Consider the following 24,368-nt stretch of genomic DNA (forward strand, 5'->3'; position numbering starts at 1 on the left):
TTCCGGCTCTTTGCAAAACCCTAAAGATTTCAGAACTAGTCATTTCCTTTTCTTCTTTTGCAGGAAAGATCTAGTCATTTTCAAGTTGTCAAAAGAGGACAGAGCCTAAATTATTTCAGGGAAATGATAGTGAAGGGGCATAAATAGTGAAATACAGCCATTGAAAGGTCGCACGGGTGGTGGCAATGAGATTGAATGATAGGGCGCTCACTCATTGGAGCACTGTCCTTGACCCTCAGGAACCTCACATCCAGAAATAAGAGAAGAGTGTCTCACCGAGCTCTCACAGCGATTAGGGACTCTCGGCCATCGGATCGGTTTGCTTGATGCGATTCTGGACGTTGGATCGAGAGTAGAAGGAGCTGGGCCGTCGGATCGAACATGAGCTCCTGTAGGAATGAATATATAGTTACCTCCCGTTGTAAAAGATCTCGTGCCACCGCACGTAAATCACGCGCCCCGCCGAGGGCAATCTCGTCTTTTCACGTCCTGCCTCTTCGTGCGTGTTGGGCGCTGGTTGGCCCGTGGTCGGATGAGGCAAGGAAGGCGCCGATTGGGTGAGAACCCTAGCCTCCACCCCCTCCCTTCCCCCCCTCGCGCCGCCTCCCCCATTCTCTCCCGTCGCTGCTGCTCCCCCTCGCGCCGCCTCCCTCATCCTCTCCCGTCGCTGCTACTCCCCCTCGCGCCGCCCCCAGCCTCCTCACCTAGACACGGCGACCATGAGCGCCAGCGAGAGGAGGAAGCACTGGTGCAAAACCGGGCTTTAGCGCCGGTTCGTAAGGGCCTTTAGTGCCGGTTCTGCAACCGGCACTAAAGAGTGGAGACTAAAGCCCCCCTTTACTACCGGTTTGGAACGAACCGGCGCTAAAGTGACACCACGTGGCACGAGCCAGGCTCGGGTGCTGGTAGACCATTAGTACCGGTTGGTAGCACCAACCGGTACTAAATGTTTGGGGGGGGGGGTTTGGTTTTAATTTTTATTTTTCCATTAATTTTGTGTTTTCCATTTAATTCTTTTTTGTTTGCTGGTATTTTACGATACTACATATTGTACACGTTATGCATATATATAAATAGATTTTCTCGTAGAACCGATCATATATATATATATAATCGAATGTCTCACAACCACCATTAATTATTCACACACACACATGTATATATATACAATTTCTCCTACATGTTGCCTTGTGCCTTCGGAGCACGATGACAAGTGGTTCATGGGGGCGGTAGCGGGTAATAGTATTCTCCTTTGGGATCTATGACCTGGTCGAGCAAAAATCCCGCTATTTTCTCTTGAAGTGCTCGTATGCGCTCCTCTGGTAGGAGCTGGTCCCGCACCTCTTTGAACCGTTAAGAAGGAGATCAATATGCATGTGTATTAGTTGTGTGACTAGATATCGACAATCATGTAAGATTTGTGAATAGTGTTCTGGCAAACGTACCCAGTCCTGTCTATCAGATCTGCTTCTTTCGGACGCCATCATGCGAATGTTCTCGCAAACATAGTATGCACACACTTCAGTCCCCGGCGCCTGCTTCAGGGCCTTTACGAGAATAGAATTTAATCAGATAATAATTAATCAAGCATGTTAATTAATTAATGGTATTGAAACAAGAATTAAAGAGATGGTAGCTAGCTAGCTAGTACTACTTAATTACTTACCTTGGGTCAATACCAACATAGCTTTTGTCGCCATTTTCCTGGAGTCACCTTGATATACTTTGCCCAAGCCCTACCCGCCGGCAAAGAAAATTAATAAAGGGGTTATTAAAAATAGTTCATATCAGGAAATGACGAACTAAATAGGCCGAGATATAGTTAATAATGATTGAAATAACCTGTCGACTATCCCCTTCACGATGCTGTAGTCACTATCTTTTTTAAGTAGTGAGTCCAATACTTCAACTTTTCCTTCGTCAACTTTAATGTCTAAAAAGATCCGGTGGAAGCTGCATGCGCATACGTTTGCATGTATAAATTAAGCGGGCATGTGCATAACACTAATCAACTATAACCCTAAACCATATACACTTATTAACATCTAGCTAGTAAGCAAAAACAGAATTTGTAGTACAAGACAGTGTGACTCACTCGAAGTTGTAAGGAAGTAGTATATCTTCATTGCTATTGAGGCGCTTCAAGAACTCTATCATGTTTTTCTCTACATCTTGTCTACACCATTCCAATTTCCATGTGTATTCATTAACGGTATTTGGGTCAATGAACCCAATGCCATAGCGTCCAGCTTTTTTTATTTCATACATCTTCATCCTGCATAATACCACAGAAAAGAATATATAGTGAGGATATATAATTACAGGTAATTAATGATCAATCAATGAGCACTAGAGCTAGCTTGAGACTTAAATTACAGAAAGAAATCACTTACAGACAGTAGCAACTGACGATAGATTTGTCGAGTGCATCTTGATTGAATAACTGAAATAGTTCTGAATACTCAACGGACAGAGCTTTCTTATTGAAGTAATGATCTTCCTCGACTTGCACCATGAGGGACTCTCGATTGGAAATCTTGGTAATTTTCATGTACTAATCATGCAATTCATACATTCTCGTTGGGAGGTTCTTGACCTCCTCGGGCTCGACCAAAGGTTGGCCTCGGACATATTTCCGTTTTATTTCCTCCTCTCTAAGCGGCGACATGGGCTCGATATCGAGGAGTTGTCCAACAGTGATCTTGAGCATTTCAGCCTGCATTATATGCTCCTCGGTTATTACCACATCGCCCAGCTCGGGAACGTAAACGGTTTGCCCACAATAATATTGGGCGCGTGTATTCTCATGTGTTGTTGGCACAACAAGCGAGGGGGGGGGGTCGACTGCGCCGCCTGTTTTCCCAGCTGGGAACGGTTTTCCCGCATTTTTTGACAGCTGCTTGTTGGCTCGAGCTCGAGCTCGCTTCTTTCTATAGTCGTGCTTGATGTGCCTTCCTGATTTGGCGCTCATAGTCTGAGTCAACAGGCTTGGGAGCTGGTGGTCTAGCCACACGAATGAAGTGGTCAATCTTTTCCTCAGGCACTTTCTCCCTCGGCGGCGTTGCCGGTTTCGGTCCAAAATGAGCGTCCACTTCGGCCTGCACTATTGCATCGTTTTGCTCCCCGGTCCTGTCGTAAGGCCTCTGAGGAAGAGGAGCGAGGCTGCTTGGACCATATTTATATCGCTTTCTCTGCCTGTACTTCATGTACTACCTCGACTCGTACCGCTACGCACCATAGCTACGGCGTGTCTCTTCTGCGATTACTTAGGCGCCGGAGACAACTGACGTGGCTTAGTTGGAGCAGGAGGAGTGGCCTGACGCTGTCTCGGACTTGAAGCAGGAGGTGTGGCCTGACACGGTGTCGGACTTGAAGCAGGAGGTGTGGCCTGACGCTGTTCCGGACTTGAAGCAGGAGGTGTGGCCTGACACGGTGTCGGACTTGAAACAGGAGGAGTGGCCTGACGCTGTGCCGGACTTGAAGCAGGAGTCTGCTCACACGTTCGTGGACTTGGAGGAGCGGGAGTCTGCTGACACGGTGGCGGACTTCGAGGAGGAGTTGGCAGACGCGGTGTCGGTGGACTTCGAAAGATGATGCAATCCTTTCTCCATAGGATGATACGATGTATGGTCTCTCCCAGTGTGTGCTCATCGTCACCTCCAGGAATGTCAAGCTCTAGCCCCGAATATGGGTCCACCACCTCATCAACCAAGACACGAGCATAGCCCGCTGGAATCGGGGCACAATGGAAGGTTGCTTCGGGGGTAATTGTAAAAGCAACGACGTCCGCCACCTTCATGGATATGTTCTTCATTTTGAAGTGTAGCTCACAGTTAGTGTTCTCTATGATGTCATCCACAGGGTATGTATCCAGCAGTGCGTCGCCCGGGGCGGAAGCAACACTGCTTCTCGGCATGGATGGGACGGTGCTATCCAATGCTGGATGATCATCCGCTTGCTGCTGCCGCTGCTGAGACCCCCTTTCCTGGCTAAGTGAGTCGATCTGCTGCTGCTGCTTCTGGAATTTGAGTGCCAAGTCCGTGTGCCTTGCTTCTAGGCCTTGAAGGCGTTCTGCGTCCTGCTTCCTCTGCTCCTCCTCCAGCTTCCTCTTCTTCTCCTCCTCCATCTTCTTTCTTGCACGGGTCCTGTAGTCGTCGTTCCATTCCGAAAAGCCCTCATACCAGGGAATAACGTCCCTTGCCTCGTGTTCTTCCCGGGTGTTCAGGATTTCCCAGGGCGCGCGTAAGCTCGTCGTTCTCTCTGTTGGGCGTGAACACCCCCTTTCGAGCATCTTCTATTGCGTCAAGTAACTTTTGTTCTGCTCCTTTTAGACTTTCCTTCTTCGAAACCAGGCCTGTCTTCGGGTCCAACGCCCCCCATGCGGATAGAACCAAGTTCTGCACCTGGGAGGCCAGCTCCTAGTAACCGGAGTGACCCCTGCATCCTCCTTCTCTTGCTCAGACTTATCCCACTTAGGCATTGTCACCGCGTAGCCACCTGGACCCAGCCTATGGAACTGCGTCTTTTTTGCGGCATTGGCCTTGTTTTTTCTCGACCATTCCTTAGATAATTCTGATTCCTTGAATTTCACGAAAGCGGGCCAGTGTTCTCTTTGCTTCTCCAGTGTTCTCTTGAATTCTGGAGTCTTCCTTTCTGCAGCGAGGTAGTTGGCCCACACAGTTTTCTTGTGGGTGTTGAATGCAATTGCCATCTTCTTAAGAGCAGCGTCCTTGACTTTCTGCACATCCGCATCAGTGAAATAATCTGGTAGGGTGAAATGTTCCATCAGAGATTCCCAAAGCTTTTGTTTTGCTCTATCGTCGACCCAAGTAACATCTGGGCGTTTAGTTTTTGGCTCTTTCCATTCTTGAATGGAGATAGGGAGTTGGTCCTTCACAAGAACTCCACACTGACGAACGAACTTGTTCGCAATGTTCTTAGGCGTGAGGGGTTCGCCACTAGCTTTGATGGAATCGATGTTGTACTTTACACCCTCCTTCAGCTTTTTTCCCGGGCCGCGCTTTGTCCTGCTGGCTGTAGAAGCAGATTTGCTCGATCCGGAGGGCTTAAAGAAGAAAGATCGATTCGTTAATATATCTTCAAATAAAAAAACATGTGATGATCACTAGATGCCTGCTTATATAAATATACCTCGCCGATAGTCTTTGTTATTTCAAGATCAACATTGTATTCGTCATTATAATCATTGTCCGTGTCATCATAATCATAATCATAGTTCATGACTTCATCAGCTCGGTCGTCGAGATCGAATATCTTATCATCACCCTCCCCGGTATTGTTCAGATATTGGGAGCCGTCATTTGCTTCATTCAGATCATCTCGCCTGTTAGGGCTGCGTATGATCTCGAACAGGGCCTCTTCTCCCTCTCTGCCGGTATTGTCCGCCATAGCTTTTATTTAACTAATACAGAAGAAATATAAAACAATTTAGTATTCAAATTAAAATGCATGGATGCAATCAATAAGGAAAAACTAAATCATATAGTACATAATATGCATCGTCTCGAATAATATATAATCTCGAATACATCGTCTCGAATAATATATAATCTTGAATACATCATTGGCTAGGTAGCTAATAAAGATCGAATACTATAGAAGAATCTAGGCCACTCGCGGTTCCTGGGGCGCGGGCGGTGGACACCCAAAGACAAGGAACCATCACAGGATCATATCTCCGATCATCTACCCAAAGAACCTGCCAGGTATTGAAGAACCTGACGTCCATAGCAGCCATGTAGCGATGGGCGTGCTCGTCCTCCTCCTTGACACGACGACGCACCACCTCCGGCGCGGCCGGCTCCCTCTGCACCGAATGTGGCCCTCGCGAACGCCACCAAAGGAGATCAGGGTCGACGACGGGACCCGAGGCCGGGTTCCACACCAAGCGGCGCCCCCCTCCAGGTAGCACCTCCCACTGCCAGCCCGGCGGAGCCCAATCCCGGACATGGGTCAGCCGGACGTCGTCGCGAACGGGTCGACGGCGAGGATGCGGGCCGGGCATCGTCGAGAACAAATACTATATGCCCGCAAAAAGTAACATCTTTTAAATGATTGGATTGTGATAACTAAAATTCTATATGCAAATTCTAACAATTTGACACTAATCTAATTCATCTAACTAAAACTAATTCTAAAATTTCTAACATTTCTATATATATAACTAACATTTCTATAACATTTCTAATATTTCTATAACTAAAAAACAGAAAAATTGCTAACATTTCTATAAATATTTCTATAACTTAAAAACAGAAAAATTTATAACATTTCTATATAACTAACATTTCTAATATTTCTATAACTAAAAAACAGAAAAAATTCTATAACTAAAAACCTAAAAAACTATATGTGTGTGTGTGTGTGGACATGGCGGCCGGGGCAGGAGCTCACCGGCGAGGCGAGGCGACGAGGGGCGGCGACGGGCGGCGACGACAGGGATGGGGACGGGGCGGTGACGACGGGGACAGGGACGGGCCGGGACGACGGGACGACGGGGCGGGGCGCGGCGACGACGGGGACGGGGCGGGCGGCGACGGGGACGGCCGGGGCGGCGACGACGAGGACGGGGCGGCGATGGGGGCGTCGACGAGGGGTGGCGACGGGGGCGGCGACGGGGGGCGGCGGGCGACGGGGCAGAGGAGAAGAAGCAGATGAGAAACTGAATTTTTTGAAGTGTTTTCTTTTATAGGATGGGCCTAAAGGTCAATTTTGGCCAGGCCAAGCGGCGGGAAGTGCCCACCTTTAGTACCGGGTGGTGGCTCCAACCGGTACTAAAGACCCTCCCTTTAATACCGGTTTGAGCCACCACCCGGTACTAAAGGTGGTGCGCTAGCGCAGGTGCGGTGCGTCATGTTTAGTCCCACCTCGCTAGCCGAGGGGCATCCGCATTGGTTTATAAGCCCCAGTGCGGTAGCTCTCTCGAGCTCCTCTCCAAAGCAGGCCTACTGGGCCTAAATGTTCTGTGCTGTCCTGTGGGCCTACTGGGCCTTTGCGGGCCTGCATCCTGGCCCAACAACAGGTTTTATTTTCTTATTATTTTTGCTTTATTTATTTTTGAGTTGTTTTTTGATGTATTTAGAGTTTCTTTGTGAATATTTTTGCTTTAGGTACAAAAAATTACAAACTTTCTATTAGTGTCGGTAGTTTACGAATTTGAATAGTTTACATTTTGAATTATTTGAAATTTGTGTGAATCACTAGTTTGTGAATAACTTAACATTGAAAATAGATTTTTCAATGATTCTTTTTTCTTATGTTTTAATATTAGTGTGTTTTATCATTATATTCAATTTGGTAATGCTTAGGTTATTTAAAAAATGAAATGCCTTTGTAACGGATGAGTTTTCGTCCGAAATCCTGATACTTCGAAAGAGATTGTCCATTTTGTACACAAAGTGCATCCAGTTTTTGCGATAACCCTCTCTACTTTTTTGCACATGCTATGTGGGTGAAATTATGATACCATGCCAACTTACAACCTTTTCTGAGTTCATTTGAAATGCTTTTCAATTTCAGGGTCATTTAGCTGAAAAAATCAGTAAATGCATGAAAGAATTTGTTTTGCACATAAAATTTCTTCGCGTTTCAAATGCCAAAACACATAACTCCCCTAACTATTACAGAGATTCCCTCCTGGGTGTGAAACACAGAAGAAAGTGATGATAGTGAAGCCGATCACATCCCAGATCTTTGGGTGTGAAACTTTTTCTTGGCGTGTGTCCCTTTGCGCCGTAGCCATGGAAAATCTTCATCATTTAACTGGATGCTCGGGTCAATATTCACTGTGAATGGAGCAATTTCATCAAACTTTTCATAATCTTCTGACATGTCTGTCTTGTCATCCACTCCCATGATGTTTCTCTTCCCAGAAAGAACTATGTGGCGCTTTGGCTCATCGTATGATGCATTCGCTTCCTTATCTTTTCATTTTCTCGGCTTGGTAGACATATCCTTCACATAGAAAACCTGTGCCACATCATTAGCTAGGACGAATGGTTCGTCTGCATACGCAAGATTGTTGAGATCCACTGTTGTCATTCCATACTGTGGGTCTTCCGTTACCCCGTCTCGTGTCATATTGATCCATTTGCACCGAAACAAAGGGACTTCAAACCACGTCCATAGTCAAGTTCCCATATCTCCTCTATGTAACTATAATATGTTTCCTTTCCCGTCTTGGTTGTGCATCAAAGCGGACACCACTGTTTTGGTTGGTCCTCTTCTTATCTTGGGCGATCGTGTAAAATGTATTACCATTTATCTCGTACCCTTTGAAAGTCATTATATTCAAAGATGGTAACTGGGACAGCGAGTACATGTCATCTTCAATAGAGGCGTCATGCATGGTACGTGTCTGCAACCAGCCGGCGAAACTCCTGGTTTGTTCACGTGTAATCCAGTCATCAGACCGCTCCGGGTGTTTGGAGCGTCGAAAATTCTTGTGTTCGTCCATATACGGAGCCACCAAGGCGGAATTATGTAGAACTGTGTAGTGTGCTTCACTGAGAGAATATCCGTCCATACGTATTTTTGGATTCCCTCCTAGCGTGCCTTTTCCATCCAGTCTGCCCTTATGCCGCGATTCAGGAACACCAATCGGCTTAAGGTCAGGAATAAAGTCAATACAAAACTCAATGACCTCCTCATTTTCATGGCCCTTGGAGATGCTTCCTTCTGGCCTAGCACGGTTATGAACATATTTCTTTAAGACTCCCATGAACCTCTCAAAGGGGAACATATTGTGTAGAAATACAGGACCCAAAACATTAATCTCTTCGCATAGGTGAACTAGGACGTGCATCATGATGTTGAAGAAGGATGGTGGGAACACCAACTCGAAACTGACAAGACATTGCACCAAATCATTCTCTAACCTTGGTATGATTTCTGGATCGATTACCTTCTGAGAGATTGCATTGAGGAATGCAAATAGCTTCACAATGACTAATCGAACGTTATCCGGTAGAAGCCCCCTTAATGCAACCGGAAGCAGTTGCGTCATAATCACGTCGCAGTCATGAGACTTTAGGTTCTGGAACTTTTTCTCTGCCATGTTTATTATTCCCTTTATATTCGACGAGAAGCCAGACGGTACCTTAATACTGAGCAGGCATTCAAAGAAGATTTCCCTCTTCTTTGGTAAGAGCGTAGCTGGCATGACCCTGATGTATGCCGTATTTTCCATGCATACGTTGCTGGTCCTCCCGTGCCTCAGGTGTATCTTTTGTCTTCCCATACACGCCCAAGAAGCCAAGCAGGGTCACACAAAGATTCTTCGTCACGTGCATCACGTCGATTGCAGAGCGGACCTCTAGGTCTTTCCAATAGGGCAGGTCCCAAAATATAGATTTCTTCTTCCACATGGGTGCGTGTCCGTCAGCGTCATTCGGAACAGGTTGTCCGCCAGGACCCTTTCCAAAGACTACCATCAAATCCTTGACCGTATCATGTACATCAGCACCAGTACGGTGGCGAGGCTTCGTCCGGTGATCCGCCTCACCTTTGAAATGCTTGCCTTTCTTTCTTACGGGATGCCTGCTTGGAAGAAATCGACGATGTCCCAGGTACACATTCTTCCTACAATTGTCCAAATATATACTGTCGTATCATCCAAACAGTGCGTGCATGTGTCGTATCCCTTGTTTGTCTGTCCTGAAAGGTTACTGAGAGCAGGCCAATCATTGATGGTCACGAACAGCAAGGCCTTTAGGTCAAATTCTTCCCCCATGTGCTCATCCCACGCACGTATACCTGTTCCATTCCACAGCTGTAAGAGTTCTTCAACTAATGGCCTTAGGTACACATCAATGTCGTTGCCGGGTTGCTTAGGGCCATGGATGAGCACTGCCATCATAATGAACTTCCGCTTCACGCACAACCAAGGAGGAAGGTTATACAAACATAGAGTCACAGGCCAGGTGCTATGGTTGCTGCTCTGCTCCCCAAAAGGATTAATGCCATCTGCACTTAGACCAAACCATACGTTCCTTGCGTCATCTGCAAACTCCTTCCCGTACTTTCTCTTGATTTTTCTCCACTACGACCCGTCAGCGGGTACTCTCAACTTTTCGTCTTTCTTACGGTCTTCTCTGTGCCATCGCATCGCCTTGGCATGCTCTTTGTTTTGGAACAAACGTTTCAACCATGGTATTATAGGAGCATACCACATCACCTTGGCAGGAATCTTCTTCCTGGGGCGCTCACCCTCGACATCACCAGGGACATCACGCCTGATCTTATAGCGCAATGCACCGCATACCGGGCAAGCGTTCAAATCCTCGTACTCACCGCGGTAGAGGATGCAGTCATTAGGGCATGCATGTATCTTCTGCACCTCTAACCCTAGAGGGCAGACAGCCTTCTTTGCTTCGTACGTACTCTCGGGCAATTCGTTGTCCTTTGGAAGCATATTCTTTATCATTACCAGCAACTTTCCAAATCCCTTGTGTAGCGACCAGACCTCAAATAGTCTGTGCTGCTGTGCACCAGTGTCATCCCTGGATCAGTAATGCTGACACGCACAGTACAAATGGAGGATTTATAACAGAGTAGCAATCACACACTTATTACAACGAATATCTCCAAAGAGAATAAGTATGATAAATATGGCTTAAGGCCATCTAAAAACAATAACAGCGGAAGACTTGGAAGATAAGTGAGTCCATCAACTCCAGCGGCATCACTGAGTATAAGACCACTACCTAAGGCACCTTACTCGTCGCCTGAAAAGTCTGCAACATGAAACGTTGCAGCCCGAAAACGGGTCAGCACATGGAATATGCTGGCAATGTAACACATAGAGAATAATGAACAGTAATAATACTATACTACATGCATATATGGCTGGTGGAAAGCTCTATGGTTAAAGTTTTTGCGGAAAGCCAATTTTTCCCTAATGCAAAGGAATAAATTTTATTTAACTATCATGGTGGTTGTTGAACATTGAGATGGTTGACAGCATCTCAATCCCAATTAAGTGTCATCAATAACCCAACAAAATTAATTAAAAGTAACATGGTGATGAGATTCACATGATAATCCAAGTACTAGATACTCAAGATGTCCATAACCGGGGACACGGCTAACCATGATTAGTTTGTACACTCTGCAGAGGTTTGCGCACTTTTCCCCACAAGACTCGATCTCCTCCGTTGGATTACTCGCACTACCTCGTGTTTGAGTAACGGATGACCGAGACACAGTCTTTCAGAAGTGTTTGCACCTTACGTATGGGTAGACAGTTACACCTACTTTCCCCTACATCTACTAGGCTACCACTGTAAGAGTTCACACAACTTAGTCAACTATGCTAGAGCCCATAATAGCTTGTGGCTGCACACGGAAGTTTCTAGCATGAATAATCTCATGATCCCTTTGAACCTGGGTGGCGGTCCAAAAGAAAAACAGGCAATCCTGGAATACCCAGGTACCTCAATCCACCCAGATGTGAGTTTTAGTTGCCACCTTAAGTAAACCATTATTAACAATCTCACATCTGTCACGAATATCACTCAAACCCAATCCACGTCTACGAGCATAGCATGGCAATATAATAGCAAACGTAGAAGTAACTCCCAAGGGTTTGATAAAAGAACAGGTAATAGGTACTACCTCAACTACTTCCCAATACCCACAATTTAATTAGATCCTAATCATGCAATGTTTGAGGAATAGATCTAATGCAATAAAAACTGGGTATGGAAGGTATATGATCAAAGTGTTACTTGCCTTGCTGATGATCCGCGAAACCTAGCGATTCGAAATAACAAGCGGCACACTCCGGGTACTCTATCGCAAACAAACAAGCAAACAATAAGTACTCATCTAATGCACAGGTAAAACTCGAATGAAAGATCCAACCAGAAAGTTCAACTTAAGAACTGCGGTTTGCCAAAAAGAATCAACTCGAACGAAGCAACGAAAGTCAAACGGCGAAAGAAACAAACTTCGTTTACTAATCTGGATCTAGGTCAAATTTTACAGTAGCAAAAACTTGTTTGAGTACGTTAACCGGAAAGAGAATTTCGAGACGAAACTCTAGGCGCTTGAATCGCCTGATTCCGATAAACGAGCGAAAAGTTAAGCAGAAACGAAGATTCGATATGAAATCGAGATCTGAGATAATCGCGGAAAAATCCGATGAAAAAGAAAAACGGACGAACGGTTAAAGAACGGACCTTCGTTAACAGAGAAAATCCGATGAACGCGTTCGTTAAAACGAACGGGTCGATGAACGTTCACAAAATAACAAAACCAAAGAAATAAACCGATCTAGGGGTATTTTTAAACAAACGGTTTTTTTTAAACAAAACCGGCAACGACGGCGAGGTATACCTCGTCGGGGCAGGGCTCCGGCGGGGCTCCGGCTGGCTCCGGCGAGGGCGGCGGGGTGCGGCGGGGTGCGGCGGGGCTCAGGGGGCTCGGGGGTGGCGAGGGGCGGCTCCGGTGGCGGGGTTCGGCGAGCGGCGGCGGCCTTCGGGCTCCGGCTCAGGCGGCGGGGTGCGGGTCGGGTGCGGGGCGGCGGCGGGGTGAGAGGGAGGGGCGGCGGCGGGGTTTATAAAGAGGGGGGGAGGGGTGCTTGGAGGAGGGGGCAAGGCGCGGCGGCGGGGTGTCCGTGGCAGACACGGCGGCGGCGCCCGGCGTGCTCGCGGAGGAGAACGCGGAGATGGGCCGGCGGCTCGGCTGGGCCTCGGCCCGGTCGGGCGCGGCGTGATTTTTTTTAAACGTTCCGCCGAAAAATTCGTAGAAAAATAAATAAAAATCCAAAAAAGATAAAACAAATTTCCCCCGTCTAGTTAGAATATTTAGAACAGGGTGAACATTTTTTGACACAAAAATAAATTTTTGAAAACATGCAATATTTTTTTAATGCAATTAAAATTGCAAATAAAATCCAATAAATGATTTTAACATTTTTCCTCCAATATTTCAATTGTTTTGGAGAAGTCATATTTTCTCCTCTCATTTATATTTAATGAAATATTTTTCCGGAGAGAAAAATAATTAAAACTAAAATCCTCGTTTTATTATTTGATGAAAATCAAATATGAAAATTCGAGAAAATCCCCAACTCTCTCCGAGGGTCCTTGAGTTGCTTAGGATTTATCGAGGATTTGTCGAAATGCAATAAAATATGATATGCAATGATGATCTATGTATAACATACCAAATTGAAAATTTGGGATGTTACAAACCTACCCCCCTTAAGATGAATCTCGCCCTCGAGATTCGGGTTGGCTAGAAAACAGGTGGGAGTGGTCCTTCCGTAGATCTTCCTCTCGCTCCCAGGTGGCTTCATCTTCCGTGTGGTGACTCCACTGGACTTTGCAAAACTTGATAACCTTACTGCGGGTAACTCGGCTGGCATACTCAAGAATCTTAACTGGTTTCTCCTCATAGGTCAAATCACTTTCCAGCTGAATCGCTTCCAGCGGCACAGTATCTCTCAGTGGTATCTCAGCCATCTCTGCGTGGCACTTCTTCAACTGGGAAACGTGAAATACATCATGAACTCCAGACAATCCTTCGGGCAATTCCAGCTTGTAGGCAACTTCTCCCATACGTTCCAAAACTCTATATGGTCCGATAAAACGGGGCGCTAACTTTCCCTTAACTCCAAAGCGCTTCACTCCTCGAAGTGGTGATACTCGAAGATAAACTCTGTCTCCAACTTCATGAACTGTCTCCTTTCGTTTAGAATCAGCATAACTCTTCTGCCTGGACTGGGCTACCTTGAGCCTATCGCGAATCAACCTCACTTTCTGTTCAGACTCCTTAATCAAATCTGGTCCAAACAACTGACGGTCTCCAACTTCGTCCCATAACAACGGTGTTCTACACCTCCTTCCGTACAAAGCTTCGAAAGGGGCCATCTTCAAACTGGTTTGATAACTGTTGTTATACGAAAACTCTGCATATGGTAAATTGTCGTCCCAACTAGATCCATAATCTAGTGCACAAGCTCTCAACATGTCCTCCAAAATCTGGTTGACTCTCTCGGTCTGTCCATCTGTCTGTGGGTGAAAAGCTGTACTAAATTCTAGCCTGGTTCCCAAAGTTTCATGTAACTGCTTCCAAAACTTCGAGGTAAATTGGGTTCCTCTGTCTGATACAACGGTCCTCGGAACTCCATGCAAACATACGATCCTGGTCATGTATATCTTTACCAACTTAGCACTGGTGTAAGTGGTCTTCACTGGAATGAAATGAGCCACTTTCGTCAAACGGTCGACTACAACCCATATTGAGTCATAGCCTGAACGAGTCCTGGGTAATCCCGTGATAAAATCCATGCCTATTTTATCCCACTTCCATTCGGGTATCGGCAATGGTTGTAGCAATCCTGCTGGCTTCTGATGCTCTGCCTTCACTCTCTGACATACATCACAAACTGCTACATACTCTGGAATATCCTTCTTCATTCCGGTCCACCAGAAAGTATTCTTCAGATCCAAATACATCTTGGTATTTCCTGGGTGAATCGAGTACGGTGAATCATGGGCTTCTTGCAAAATCAACTTCTTGATCTCCGGATCTTTTGGCACATAAACGCGGTCCTCAAACCATAAGGTATCGTGCTCATCCTCACGAAATCCCTTGGCTTTTCCTTTGCTCATCTTCTCCTTTATCTCTTCAATCTCCTTGTCTGTCTTCTAAGCTTCTCTGATCCTTTCCATCAAGGTAGACCGAATCTCCAGTGTCGCTAAATAGCCTCTTGGGACTATCTCCAAACATAGTTCGCGAAGGTCCTCGGCTAACTCCTGAGGTAACTCTCCTGTCATGAGGGTGCTGACATGACTCTTGCGGCTCAACGCGTCTGCTACTACGTTAGCCTTTCCTGGGTGATAATGCAATCTCATATCATAATCCTTAATGAGCTCCAACCATCTCCTCTGTCTGAGATTTAACTCCTTCTGTGTGAAAATATACTTCAAACTCTTGTGATCCGTATATACCTCACAATGGTTTCCGATGAGAAAATGTCTCCATGTCTTCAACGCATGCACCACGGCTGCTAACTCCAAATCATGTGTCGCATAATTCTTCTCATGGGGTTTAAGTTGTCGTGAAGCATATGACACAACTCTTCCTTCCTGCATAAGCACTGCTCCAAGTCCTCGACGAGAAGCGTTGCAATAAACTTCATAATCCTTGCGTTGATCTGGCAGAATCAACACTGGTGATGTAACCAATCGTTTCTTCAACTCTTGGAAACTAGCTTCACAATCCTCAGTCCAATTGAATTTGGTGTCCTTTTTCAATAGCTCAGTCATGGGCTTAGCAATCTTCGAGAAATTCTCGATGAATCTCCGGTAGTATCCTGCAAGTCCAAGAAAACTCCGGATTTCTCCAACTGTCGTGGGTGATTCCCAACTTGTCACTGTGTCAACCTTGGCAGGGTCTACTGCTATTCCTTCTCCAGAAATAACATGTCCAAGGAATCCAACTTCCTTCAGCCAAAATTCACATTTCCTGAACTTGGCATATAACTGATGTTCTCTGAGCTTCTCAAGTACCAATCGCAAATGCTCCTCATGCTCTTCCTCATTCTTGGAAAAGACTAAAATATCGTCAATGAACACCACGACGAACTTATCCAAAAACTCCATAAACACTTTGTTCATCAGGTTCATAAAATAGGCAGGTGCGTTAGTCAGACCAAATGACATAACGGTATACTCATATAATCCATATCTGGTGGTAAAAGCCGTCTTAGGTATATCCTGCTCTCGAATCTTTAACTGATGGTATCCTGATCGTAGATCGATCTTGGAAAATACTTTAGCTCCTTGTAGGCGGTCAAACAAATCATTGATCATCGGCAGTGGGTACTTGTTTTTGATGGTCACTTCATTCAATCCACGGTAATCAACAACCATCCTCAGCGATCCATCTTTCTTCTCCACTAGAAGTACTGGTGATCCCCAAGGTGACGAACTTGGACGAATATAGCCTTTATCCAGTAACTCCTTGATCTGCTTCTTAATTTCCTCCAAATCTTTTGCGGGCATCCTGTACGGTCTCTTAGATATTGGCCCTGTGCCTGGCAAAAGTTCAATCAAGAACTCAATGTCTCTATCCGGTGGCATGCCTGGCAACTCTTCTGGAAATACATCCTGATAATCCTTCACCACTGGTACTTCCTCCTGTACAACTCCTGATAAGTAATTCACTTGAGTCCTCTTCGGCATATGCCAGGATACATACTTGATCCTTTTTCCTTCTGGGGTGGTAAGCAAAATCGTCTTGCTGGCACAATCGATGTTTCCTCCATACAACGATAGCCAATCCATTCCCAAAATCACATCCAAACCTTGCGACTCCAAAACTATTAGGTCTGAGGGGAAAACATGCCTACCAATGGCCAATGGCATCTGAAAACATCCTTGGCTTGCCATATACTCTGCTCCTGGCGAGGTTACTAACATAGGGGTTCTGAGAACTTTGGTGGACAGCTTAAACTTATTCACAAATCCCCTTGATATGTATGAATGTGATGCACCAGTATCTAAAAGAACGGTTGCAGTAAATGACTTCACCAAAAACTTACCTATTACTGCATCAGGCTGTGCTTCAACCTCCTCCACGCTCACGTGGTTCACGTGTCCTTTGTTGAACGGGTTCGGCTTCGTCCCAGAGGTTCCATTGCCATTTCCATTTTGGGCTTCAGGACATTCATTGGCATAATGTCCAGTCTTCTGGCACTTAAAGCAAGTGACTTGGCTCAGGTCCCTCTTGGCTGGGGTAGATGGGTTGGTGTGGTTCTGTCCGTTGCTTCCTCCATTCCCATTACCATTTTTAGAGCCATTATGGTTGTGCGAACTACCTCCTCCATGGGTATGCTGAAACTGTCCTCCCGGCTTCGGGGCAAAACGTGGTTTCTGTTGAGCTCCAGAGTTATACTTCCCTTGTCCATACTTCCTCTTACGGTTTTCAATCTGCTGTTGCTTCCCTTCAATCATGAGAGCTCTATCTACCAACTCCTGGTAGTTGTTGAAGGTTGCTACCATCAACTGCATACTCAGTTCATCATTCAGTCCTTCCAAAAATTTCTCCTGCTTGGCTACATCTGTAGCAACGTCATCTGGTGCATAACGTGCTAACTTACTGAAATCCTCCACATACTGGCCTACGGTGCGTCCTCCTTGGCGTAGGTTGCGAAACTCACGCTTCTTCATAGCCATAGCTCCTGCTGAAACATGAGCGATACGGAAAGCTTGCTGAAACTGGTCCCATGTGACAGTGTCAATAGGGTGTGTGGCGGTATAATTCTCCCACCATGATGCTGCGGGTCCATCAAGCTGATGTGCGGCAAAACGCACTCTTTCAGCATCTGTGCATCCTGCAGTGGTCAACTCCCTTCCAACTTTGCGGAGCCAATCATCTACAACAATCGGCTCGGTGCTACTGGAAAACACCGACGGGTTTAGCCTTAAGAAACGGGCTAAGTGATCAACAGGTGGTGGTGGCGGTGGGTTGTTGTTGTTGTTGCCTTGGTTCTGCACTAACACTTGCATCAGGGCATTCTGTTGCTGAATCAACTGGGTGATCTCTGGTGGGAAAACAAATCCGGGGTCGCGTCTCGGAGGCATCTGATGGGTTAGAAAAGATGAGAGTTAAGAATAGAATGAGGTCTAGAGGAAAACACTACCCATATGCTCATGAGACAAATACAATCAATATCACTCAATCAATTCAAACAAGGCATAACAATCGATCTAACTAGCGTTACAAAGTGCTTGAACTATACTATTAAATGGGGGAAAACTACTACTGATATGGTGGTCTACTTAGAAATTCTGATCAGTTGAAGACTCCATGATGTCTGCTCCAGCTTCATCAACAAAGTCATCTTCTCTTGGTTCCGAGTCGGTGTCGTCGATGATGATGTAGTTATCCGGACAAGTGCATTCGTCATCCTTTGCTTTTGGCACTGGATTTCCCATGAATACTCCAATCTTCTTCTCCAGGTCGTCATTCTTCCCTACTAGTGCGACAATTTCCTCCAAATAATCCTCGCGTGTAGCCTTGAGTTCTTCCTCCAGTTCCTTGATCTTCGTCAATGCCTTCTTCAGTTCTTCCTTGTCCGTGCACATCCGGTTCTCCTGGCGACGGATATGTTGGTTTTGCTCCTGGATGAAAGCTGCAATTGATCCATCCTTCTTGGTTCTGATCATCTCCCATTGCGCGTCTCGGCGTCCACAAATATGATAAATTGTATCTTTAAGCTCCCTGTGGTAGACTTCTCCAATGCGTCCCATAGCGATGTGGGCTGCCATGCTCTTCCCTAAACTCCAGGTTGGTGATTCGAAAACCAATCTTATGGGTTCAGTAACTGGCACAAACGTCCTTCCTGGAATGTGAACTTGAATCTTCCAGCTCTCCTCTTCGGGTAATGTGGCGTTGTAGGTTCCGGTGATGCTTGGTATTCCTATGTTCAAGTACTTGGTGACTTCCTTCAAGTGTCGACCAAAAGGCGTGTCTTCATCTGGTTGCATGAACTTGCTCCTTGTATCCGCCATTCCTAGAAGAGTAGAAAGTGGAGAGGGGTCAGAAATGAGAAGAGAGAAGTGTTCTAGGGCTTAAGCTTAGTGGTCGTGTCCTATAGTCAGCGTGTGCTCTGATACCACCTTTGTAGCGACCAGACCTCAAATAGTCTGTGCTGCTGTGCACCAGTGTCATCCCTGGATCAGTAATGCTGACACGCACAGTACAAATGGAGGATTTATAACAGAGTAGCAATCACACACTTATTACAACGAATATCTCCAAAGAGAATAAGTATGATAAATATGGCTTAAGGCCATCTAAAAACGATAACAGCGGAAGACTTGGAAGATAAGTGAGTCCATCAACTCCAGCGGCATCAATGAGTATAAGACCACGACCTAAGGCACCTTACTCGTCGTCTGAAAAGTCTGCAACATGAAACGTTGCAGCCCGAAAACGGGTCAGCACATGGAATATGCTGGCAATGTAACACATAGAGAATAATGAACAGTAATAATACTATACTACATGCATATATGGCTGGTGGAAAGCTCTATGGTTAAAGTTTTTGCGGAAAGCCAATTTTTCCCTACTGCAAAGGAATAAATTTTATTTAACTATCATGGTGGTTGTTGAACATTGAGATGGTTGACAGCATCTCAATCCCAATTAAGTGTCATCAATAACCCAACAAAATTAATTAAAAGTAACATGGTGATGAGATTCACATGATAATCCAAGTACTAGATACTCAAGATGTCCATAACCGGGGACACGGCTAACCATGATTAGTTTGTACACTCTGCAGAGGTTTGCGCACTTTTCCCCACAAGACTCGATCTCCTTCGTTGGATTACTCGCACTACCTGGTGTTTGAGTAACGGATGACCGAGACACGGTCTTTCAGAAGTGTTTGCACCTTACGTATGGGTAGCCAGTTACACCTACTTTCCCCTACATCTGCTAGTCTACCACTGTAAGAGTTCACACAACTTAGTCAACTATGCTAGAGCCCATAATAGCTTGTGGCTGCACACGGAAGTTTCTAGCATGAATAATCTCATGATCCCTTTGAACCTGGGTGGCGGTCCAAAAGAAAAACAGGCAATCCTGGAATACCCAGGTACCTCAATCCACCCAGATGTGAGTTTTAGTTGCCACCTTAAGTAAACCATTATTAACAATCTCACATCTGTCACGAATATCACTCAAACCCAATCCACGTCTACGAGCATAGCATGGCAATATAATAGCAAACGTAGAAGTAACTCCCAAGGGTTTGATAAAAGAACAGGTAATAGGTACTACCTCAACTACTTCCCAATACCCACAATTTAATTAGATCCTAATCATGCAATGTTTGAGGAATAGATCTAATGCAATAAAAACTGGGTATGGAAGGTATATGATCAAAGTGTTACTTGCCTTGCTCATGATCCGCGAAACCTAGCGATTCGAAATAACAAGCGGCACACTCCGGGTACTCTATCGCAAACAAACAAGCAAACAATAAGTACTCATCTAATGCATAGGTAAAACTCGAATGAAAGATCCAACCAGAAAGTTCAACTTAAGAACTCCGGTTTGCCAAAAAGAATCAACTCGAACGAAGCAACGAAAGTCAAACGGCGAAAGAAACAAACTCCGTTTACTAATCTGGATCTAGGTCAAATTTTACAGTAGCAAAAACTTGTTTGAGTAGGTTAAATGGAAAGAGAATTTCGAGACGAAACTCTAGGCGCTTGAATCGCCTGATTCCGATAAACGAGCGAAAAGTTAAACAGAAACGAAGATTCGATCAGAAATCGAGATCTGAGATAATCGCGGAAAAAACCGATGAAAAAGAAAAACGGACGAACGGTTAAAGAACAGACGTTCGTTAACAGAGAAAATCCGACGAACGCGTTCGTTAAAACGAACGGTTTTTTTTAAAACAAAACCGACAACGACGGCGAGGTACACCTCGTCGGGGCAGGGCTCCGGCGGGGCTCCGGCTAGCTCCGGCGAGGGCGGCGGGGAGCGGCGGGGCTCAGGGGGCTCGGGGGTGGCGAGGGGCGGCTCCGGCGGCGGGGTTCGGCGAGCGGCGGCGGCCTTCGGGCTCTGGCTCAGGCGGCGGGGTGCGGGTCGGGTGCGGGGCGGCGGCGGGGTTTATAAAGAGGGAGGGAGGGGTGCTTGGAGGAGGGGGCAAGGCGCGGCGGCGGGGTGTCCGTGGCGGACACGGCGGCGGCGTCCGGCGTGCTCGCGGAGGAGAACGCGGAGATGGGCCGGCGGCTCGGCTGGGCCTCGGCCCGGTCGGGCGCGGCGCGAATTTGTTTTTTTAAAAACGTTCCGCCGAAAAATTCGTAGAAAAATAAATAAAAATCCAAAAAAGATAAAACAAATTTTCCCCGTCTAGATAGAATATTTAGAACAGGGTGAACATTTTTTTGACACAAAAATAAATTTTTGAAAACATGCAATATTTTTTTAATGCAATTAAAATTGCAAATAAAATCCGAATAAAATCCAATAAATGATTTTAACATTTTTCCTCAAATATTTCAATTGTTTTGGAGAAGTCATATTTTCTCCTCTCATTTATATTTAATGAAATATTTTTCCGGAGAGAAAAATAATTAAAACCAAAATCCTCGTTTTATTATTTGATGAAAATCAAATATGAAAATTCGAGAAAATCCCCAACTCTCTCCGAGGGTCCTTGAGTTGCTTAGGATTTATCGAGGATTTGTCGAAATGCAATAAAATATGATATGCAATGATGATCTATGTATAACATACCAAATTGAAAATTTGGGATGTTACACCTTGTCAGATACACCATTCTCTGCCTTCCATTGCAGCAATTCCAGTGTGGTGCCCAACTTTTTCTTATCAGCTTCGCAATTCGGGTACAACAATTTCTTGTGATCCTCTAACATGCGCTGCAACTTCCTCTTCTCCAAATCACTTGCGCAGTTTCTCTTTGCATCGGCAATGGCCCGACCTAGATCATCAGCGGGCTCATCTGATGCCTCTTCTTCAGCTTCTTCCCGCATTGCCGGCTCAGCTTCTTCCCCCATTGTTGTATCATCGTATTCAGGGAACCCATGGCCAGGATAGCTGTCGTCGTCCTCTTCTTCTTCATTGTCTTCCATCATAACCCCTCTTTCTCCGTGCTTGGTCCAAACATTATAGTGGGGCATGAAACCGGACTTAAACAGGTGGACGTGAATGGTTCTTGACATAGAGTAATTGTGATCATTCTTATAGACTAAACATGGACAAGGCGTAAAACCATCCGCCCGCTTGTTTGCCTCAGCCGCAAGCAGAAAAGTTTGCATGCCATTAATGAACTCGGGAGAGCATCGGTCATCGTACATCCATTGTCGGCTCATCTTCATTACACAACACCGAAAAGACCAAATTAATACAAGTTCATACATAAAGTTCATACAAGACTTAAATGCAACAAACAAATAACTCTCTAACTAAAGAATTTAAATGCAACAACAAATGCGATCAAGATCGCAACTAAGGTAACAATTGATCCAACAGCATAATGATACCAAGCCTCACTATCAATGGCATATTTTCTAATCTTTCTAATCTTCAAGTGCATTTTCTCCATCTTGATCTTGTGATCATCGACGACATCGGCAATATGCAACTCCAATTCCATCTTCTCCCCCTCAATTCTTTTCAAATTTTCTTTCAAATACTCGTTTTCTCTTTCAACTAAATTTAACCTCTCGACAATAGGGTCGGTTGGAATTTCCGGTCCGCAAACCTCCTAGACAAAAATATCTATGTCAACTTGATGGGCATAATTTGTCATAAACACGGAATGCAACAACTAGTTTTAAAAGAGAATATACCACATCTGAATCATAACAAGGACGAGGGCCGACGGGGACGGATATCAAAACCATGGCACTATGTATAACAAACAACGTACGGGTAAGATAATTATACGAGTAACTATATATCCAAATCACACAAACATCAATTTGGTAATGTAAAACATTCATGAACAAGAGGCTCACCACAAGGTGGTGCCAGCGACGGAACGGTGCGGGCGATCGACTGTGGTTACGACGGAGATTTAGAAGGCACTAAGTAAACCACACCTACATATGCAAACTAAGTGTTATTTTTGACCTCAAATTGCATATAAATCAAATACTAGCACATATATTTCCTCCCAAATTACTAAACTCATAAATTAATCACTATACAAAGCATTGCAAGAGCTAATCTAGCAATGAGAGATGAAAGGACAAAGTTGTTAACCTTTGTGATCATTTGAATGGATGGGGGCCTTCAAATCTTGACAAATTTTGGGCAAAATGTGTGATGAGCTCGAGAGGAAGAGGGGAAGAACAGAGAGGAGAGGGGAAAGGGGGAGAACAGAGCGAGCTCGGGTGGACGAAGGGTTTATGTAGGACGACCTTTAGCACCGGTTCGTGCCACGAACCGGTACTAAAGGTGCTGGAGGGGCCCCGGACTGACAACATCCTGCCACCACTCACTTTAGTACCGGTCCGTGGCACGAACCGGTGCTAAAGGACGGCCACGAACCGGTACTAATGAAAGCGGCCGGCTAGCCGTTGGAACCGGCACTAATGCATAATTAGTGCCGGCTCAAAAGCAAACCGGCACTAATGTGCTTGACATTTGACCCTTTTTCTACTAGTGAAGGCTGGCGACTGGGCGCTGCCGTCCGAGGGGCCCGGCGGCCACCTCTGCGCGTGGGACAACTTGCGGGCGTGCCATCGCCGTCACCACCGACGCCGGGGCAAAGGCCACGGACACGCATCGCCATCGCCGTAATTCCAACATGGAGAGCTTTTCTGGGCGCGTTGGTGAGCGCGGCGGCGGTCGTGGCCGAGCTCGAGCCCGGGCCTGCGGCGACCACAGCTCCTTCCTCCTCCACCACGAAGCACCGTAGCCGCCGCCAGAGACCCTAGCGAGCCGCAGAGCTCCACCCATTGCGCCCTAGGTCAGATCCCTCCTCCCCTCGTTTCTCTTCTTCTTCTTCATCTGGTTTTCTTTCTTCTTTCTCTGATGCGTGTGTGCAATGTGCGGTGTTGGCGCCGCCTCCTCGCGGCGCCACTCTTCTTCTACCTCGAACTGACTCGCACAACTCTTTCTCTTGTATCACACAAGAACACACACACACACTTCACCGTGGAGAAAGCCAGCTTAGCTATGTTGCGCCCGGTGAGAACACACATGCTACATTGTTTTCTCCGGCCCTCACGGCCTTTACTCTTTTCATTAACTCAATGCAGGTATATATACACCAAGGGTTGGACACGCCCACTAACCCGGCCATCACGAACTTCAAAAAAAAAAAAAAAAAAACCGGCCATCACGCTTGGCCACTAACCAACCAATTTGCTCCATGCACTAACAACCCATCGCATGCACGCCCACGTCCACTACATGCGCAGCGTCCTCTCAACAGCTACACGATCTGGACATGCAGCTAACAAACTTGACCACATCTAATACTAGGACCTCTTCTCAAGGCCAGAACAGACTTGCTGATCCACTCGGCTGGACTCCTACTGGCCGCTGGCTCTTATCCTTGTGCAGCCGCTTCACACGGCACTTTGGCATCTCGCCTGTTCGCCGCCTCACACGGCAATAGCATCTCACCATGCACGCTTTCTATCCTCCATCGCGCCTTGCCGCATCTCACGGCGTTGCCGTATCGCACAGCAGCCCGACGTCTCGACTTCTTCGCGCACTCAACCGAAGCTTCTGCGGCTAGCTACTCGCCTACTCCTAGACCATGCTACATGCATAACGAAAGCAAACTATGCTGATACATGAACATGACAAGATTAAACCTAACATGCAGGAAGGAAGCT

This window comes from Aegilops tauschii, chromosome 2, assembly GCF_002575655.3.
Source record: "Aegilops tauschii subsp. strangulata cultivar AL8/78 chromosome 2, Aet v6.0, whole genome shotgun sequence".
Classification (NCBI taxonomy): domain Eukaryota; kingdom Viridiplantae; phylum Streptophyta; class Magnoliopsida; order Poales; family Poaceae; genus Aegilops; species Aegilops tauschii.